This window comes from Halictus rubicundus, unplaced genomic scaffold (genome assembly GCF_050948215.1).
Source record: "Halictus rubicundus isolate RS-2024b unplaced genomic scaffold, iyHalRubi1_principal scaffold0167, whole genome shotgun sequence".
Lineage (NCBI taxonomy): Eukaryota > Metazoa > Arthropoda > Insecta > Hymenoptera > Halictidae > Halictus > Halictus rubicundus.
The window spans coordinates 41,095-47,943 of NW_027488708.1; positions in this window are offsets into that span (position 1 = coordinate 41,095).

Sequence of the window (6,849 nt, forward strand, 5' to 3'; positions counted from 1 at the left end):
TATCCACTATCCTATCCTATCCTCTATCCTATCCTATCCTCTATCCTATCCTATCCTCTATCCTATCCTATCCTCTATCCTATCCTATCGTCTATCCTATCCTATCCTCTATCCTATCCTATCCTCCAACCTATCCTATCCTCTATCCTATCCTATCCTGTATCCTATCCTATCTTCTATCCTATCCTATCCTCTATCCTATCAAATCCCCTATCCTATCCTCTATCCTATCCTATCCTCTATCCTATCCTATCCTCTATCCTATCCTATCTTCTATCCTATCCTATCCTCTATCCTATCCTATCGTCTATCCTATCCTATCCTCTATCCTATACTATCCTCTATCCTATCCTATCCTCTATCCTATCCTATCCTCTATCCTATCCTATCTTGCATCCTATCCTTTCCTCTATCCTATCCTATCTTCTATCCTATCCGATCCACTATCCTATCCTATCTTCTATCCTATCTGATCCTCTATCCTATCCTATCTTCTATCCTATCCTATCCTCTATCCTATCCTATCCTATCGTCTATCCTATCGTCTATCCTATCCTTTCCTCTATCCTATCCTATCCTCTATCCTATCCAATCCTCTATCCTATCCTATCATCTATCCTCAATCCTATCCTTTCCTGTATCCTATCCAATCCTCTATCCTATCCTGTCGTCTATCCTATCGTATCCTCTATCCCATCCTATCATCTATCCTATCCTATCGTCTATCCTATCCTCTATCCTATCCTTTCCTCTATCCTATCCTATCCTCTATCCTATCCTATCGTCTATCCTATCCTATCCTCTATCCTATCCTATCCTCTATCCTATCCAATCCTCTATCCTATCCTATCATCTATCATCAATCCTATGCTTTCCTGTATCCTATCCAATCCTCTATCCTATCCTGTCATCTATCCTAGCCTATCCTCTATCCCATCCTATCCTCTATCCTATCCTATCGTCTATCCTATCCTCTATCCTATCCTATCCTCTATCCTATCCTGTCCTCTATCCTATCCTATCCTCTATCCTATCCTCTATCCTAGCCTATCCTCTATCCTATCCTGTCCAATCCCCTATCCTATGCTCTATCCTATCCTACCCACTATAATATCGTATACTCTATCATATCGTATCCTCTATCCTATAATATCATCTATCCGTTCCTATTCTCTATCCTAACCTATTCTCAATCCTATCCTCTATCCTATCCTATCCTCTATCCTATCCTATCCTCTATCCTATCCTATCCTATCCTCTATCCTATCCTATCCTCTATCCTATCCTATCCTCTATCCTATCCTATCCTCTATCCAATCCTCTATCCTATCCTCTATCCTCTATCCTATCCAATCCTCTGTATCCTATCCTATCCGCTATCCAATCCTCTATCCTATCCTATCCTCTATCCTATCCTATCCAATCCCCTATCCTATCCTCAATCCTATCCTTTCCTGTATCCTATCCTACCCTCTATCCTCTATCCTATCCAATCCTCTGTCCTATCCTATCCTCTATCCTATCCTATCGTGTATCCTATCCTCTATCCTATCAAATCCCCTTTCCTATCCTCTGTCCTATCCTATCCTCTATCCTATCCTATCCTCTATCCTATCTTATCCTCTATCCTATCCTATCGTCTATCATATCCTCTATCCTATCCTATCCTCCATCCAATCCTATCCTCAATCCTATCCTTTCCTGTATCCTCTATCCTATCCAATCCTCTATCCTTTCGTATGCTCTACCCTATCATATCCTCTATCCTATGCTATCCTCTATCCTATCAAATCCCCTATCCTATCAAATCCTCTATCCTATCCTCTATCCTATCCTATCTTCTATCCTATCCTATCCTCTATGCTATCAAATCCCCTATCCTATCCTCTATCCTATCCTATCGTCTATCCTATCCTCTATCCTATCCTATCCTCTATCCTATCAAATCCTCTATCCTATCCTCTCCTCTATACTATCCAATCCTCTATCCTATCCTATCCTCTATCCTATCCTATCCTCTATCCTATCCTATCCTCTATCCTATCCTCTATCCTAGCCTATCCTCTATCCTATCCAATCCAATCCCCTATCCTATCCTCTATCCAATCCTATCCTCAATCCTATCCTTTCCTGTATCCTATCCTATCCTCTATCCTCTATCCTATCCAATCCTCTGTCCTATCCTATCCTCTATCCTATCCTATCGTGTATCCTATCCTCTATCCTATCAAATCCCCTATCCTATCCTCTGTCCTATCCTATCCTCTATCCTATCCTATCCTCTATCCTATCCTATCCTCTGTCCTATCCTATCCTCTATCCTATCCTATCGTGTATCCTATCCTCTATCCTATCAAATCCCCTATCCTATCCTCTGTCCTATCCTATCCTCTATCCTATCCTATCCTCTATCCTATCCTATCCTCTATCCTATCATATCTTCTATCCTATCCTATCATCTTTCGTATCAAATCCCCTATCCTATCCTCTATCCTATCCTATCCTATCCTATCCTATCCTCTATCCTATCCTATCTTCTATCCTATCCTATCCTCTATCCTATCCTATCTTCTATCCTATCCTATCCTCTATCCTATCAAATCCCCTATCCTATCCTCTATCCTATCCTATCCTCTATCCTATCCTATCCTCTATCCTATCCTATCTTCTATCCTATCCTATCCTCTATCCTATCCTATCGTCTATCCTATCCTATCCTATATCCAATCCTATCCTCAATCCTATCCTTTCCTGTATCCTATCCTATCCTCCATCCTCTATCCTATCCAATTCTCTGTCCTATCCTATCCTCTATCCTATCCTATCCTCTATCCTATCGAATCCCCTATCCTATCCTCTGTCCTATCCTATCCTCTTTCCTATCCTATCCTCTATCGTATCCTATCCTCTATCCAATCCTCTATCCTAGCCTATCCTCTATCCTATCCAATCCAATCCCCTATCCTATCCTCTATCCAATCCTATCCTCAATCCTATCCTTTCCTGTATCCTATCCTATACTCTATCCTCTATCCTATCCAATCCTCTGTCCTATCCTATCCTCTATCCTATCCTATCGTGTATCCTATCCTCTATCCTATCTTATCCTCTATCCTATCCTATCCTCTGTCCTATCCTATCCTCTATCCTATCCTATCGTGTATCCTATCCTCTATCCTATCAAATCCCCTATCCTATCCTCTGTCCTATCCTATCCTCTATCCTATCCTATCCTCTATCCTATCCTATCCTCTATCCTATCCTATCTTCTATCCTATCCTATCCTCTATCCTATCCTATCTTCTATCCTATCCTATCCTCTATCCTATCAAATCCCCTATCCTATCCTCTATCCTATCCTATCCTCTATCCTATCAAATCCCCTATCCTATCCTCTGTCCTATCCTATCCTCTTTCCTATCCTATACTCTATCCTATCCTATCCTCTATCCTATCCTATCCTCTATCCTATCCTCTATCCTATACAATCCAATCCCCTATCCTATCCTCTATCCAATCCTATCCTCAATCCTATCCATTCCTGTATCCTATCCTATCCTCTATCCTCTATCCTATCCTATCCTCTATCCTATCCTATCGTGTATCCTATCCTCTATCCTATCAAATCCCCTATCCTATCCTCTGTCCTATCCTATCCTCTATCCTATCCTATCCTCTATCCTATCCTATCCTCTATCCTATCCTATCTTCTATCCTATCCTATCCTCTATCCTATCCTATCTTCTATCCTATCCTATCCTCTATCCTATCAAATCCCCTATCCTATCCTCTATCCTATCTTATCCTATCCTATCCTCTGTCCTATCCTATCTTCTATTCTATCCTATCCTCTATCCTATCCTTTCCTCTATCCTATCCTATCCTCTATCCTATCCTATCGTCTGTCCTATCCTATCGTCTATCCTATCCTATCCTCTATCCTATCCTATCCTCTACCCTATCCTATCCTCTATCCTATCCTATCCTCTATCCTATCCTATCTTCTATCCTATCCTATCCTCTACCCTATGAAATCCCATATCCTATCCTCTGTCCTATCCCATCCTCTATCCTATCCTATCCTCTATCCTATCCTATCCTCTATCCTATCCTCTATTCTATCCTATCCTCTATCCTATCCTATCCACTATCCTATCCTATCCTCTATCCTATCCTATCCTCTATCCTATCAAATCCCCTATCCTATCCTCTATCCTATCCTATCCTGTATCCTATCCTATCCTCTATCCTCTATCGTATCCAATCCACTATCCTATCCTATCCTCTATCCTATCCTATCCTCTATCCTATCCTATCCTCTATCCTATCCTATCGTCTATCCTATCCTATCCTCTATCCTATCCTATCCTCCAACCTATCCTATCCTCTATCCTATCCTATCCTGTATCCTATCCTATCTTCTATCCTATCCTATCCTCTATCCTATCAAATCCCCTATCCTATCCTCTATCCTATCCTATCCTCTATCCTATCCTATCCTCTATCCTATCCTATCTTCTATCCTATCCTATCCTCTATCCTATCCTATCGTCTATCCTATCCTATCCTCTATCCTATCCTATCCTCTATCCTATCCTATCCTCTATCCTATCCTATCTTGCATCCTATCCTTTCCTCTATCCTATCCTATCTTCTATCCTATCCGATCCACTATCCTATCCTATCTTCTATCCTATCTGATCCTCTATCCTATCAAATCCCCTATCCTATCTTCTATCCTATCCTATCCTCTATCCTATCCTATCCTATCGTCTATCCTATCGTCTATCCTATCCTTTCCTCTATCCTATCCTATCCTCTATCCTATCCAATCCTCTATCCTATCCTATCATCTATCCTCAATCCTATCCTTTCCTGTATCCTATCCAATCCTCTATCCTATCCTGTCGTCTATCCTATCGTATCCTCTATCCCATCCTATCATCTATCCTATCCTATCGTCTATCCTATCCTCTATCCTATCCTTTCCTCTATCCTATCCTATCCTCTATCCTATCCTATCGTCTATCCTATCCTATCCTCTATCCTATCCTATCCTCTATCCTATCCAATCCTCTATCCTATCCTATCATCTATCATCAATCCTATGCTTTCCTGTATCCTATCCAATCCTCTATCCTATCCTGTCATCCATCCTATCCTATCCTCTATCCCATCCTATCCTCTATCCTATCCTATCGTCTATCCTATCCTCTATCCTATCCTATCCTCTATCCTATCCTGTCCTCTATCCTATCCAATCCTCTGTATCCTATCCTATCCGCTATCCAATCCTCTATCCTATCCTATCCTCTATCCTATCCTATCCAATCCCCTATCCTATCCTCAATCCTATCCTTTCCTGTATCCTATCCTACCCTCTATCCTCTATCCTATCCAATCCTCTGTCCTATCCTATCCTCTATCCTATCCTATCGTGTATCCTATCCTCTATCCTATCAAATCCCCTTTCCTATCCTCTGTCCTATCCTATCCTCTATCCTATCCTATCCTCTATCCTATCTTATCCTCTATCCTATCCTATCGTCTATCATATCCTCTATCCTATCCTATCCTCCATCCAATCCTATCCTCAATCCTATCCTTTCCTGTATCCTCTATCCTATCCAATCCTCTATCCTTTCGTATGCTCTACCCTATCATATCCTCTATCCTATCCTATCCTCTATCCTATCAAATCCCCTATCCTATCAAATCCTCTATCCTATCCTCTATCCTATCCTATCTTCTATCCTATCCTATCCTCTATCCTATCAAATCCTCTATCCTATCCTCTCCTCTATACTATCCAATCCTCTATCCTATCCTATCCTCTATCCTATCCTATCCTCTATCCTATCAAATCCCCTATCCTATCCTCTATCCTATCCTATCGTCTATCCTATCCTCTATCCAATCCTATCCTCTATCCTATCCTATCCTCTATCCTATCAAATCCTCTATCCTATCCTCTCCTCTATACTATCCAATCCTCTATCCTATCCTATCCTCTATCCTATCCTATCCTCTAGCCTATCCTATCCTCTATCCTATCCTCTATCCTAGCCTATCCTCTATCCTATCCAATCCAATCCCCTATCCTATCCTCTATCCAATCCTATCCTCAATCCTATCCTTTCCTGTATCCTATCCTATCCTCTATCCTCTATCCTATCCAATCCTCTGTCCTATCCTATCCTCTATCCTATCCTATCGTGTATCCTATCCTCAATCCTATCAAATCCCCTACCCTATCCTCTGTCCTATCCTATCCTCTATCCTATCCTATCCTCTATCCTATCCTATCCTCTGTCCTATCCTATCCTCTATCCTATCCTATCGTGTATCCTATCCTCTATCCTATCAAATCCCCTATCCTATCCTCTGTCCTATCCTATCCTCTATCCTATCCTATCCTCTATCCTATCCTATCCTCTATCCTATCATATCTTCTATCCTATCCTATCATCTTTCGTATCAAATCCCCTATCCTATCCTCTATCCTATCCTATCCTATCCTATCCTATCCTCTATCCTATCCTATCTTCTATCCTATCCTATCCTCTATCCTATCCTATCTTCTATCCTATCCTATCCTCTATCCTATCAAATCCCCTATCCTATCCTCTATCCTATCCTATCCTCTATCCTATCCTATCCTCTATCCTATCCTATCTTCTATCCTATCCTATCCTCTATCCTATCCTATCGTCTATCCTATCCTATCCTATATCCAATCCTATCCTCAATCCTATCCTTTCCTGTATCCTATCCTATCCTCCATCCTCTATCCTATCCAATCCTCTGTCCTATCCTATCCTCTATCCTATCCTATCCTCTATCCTATCA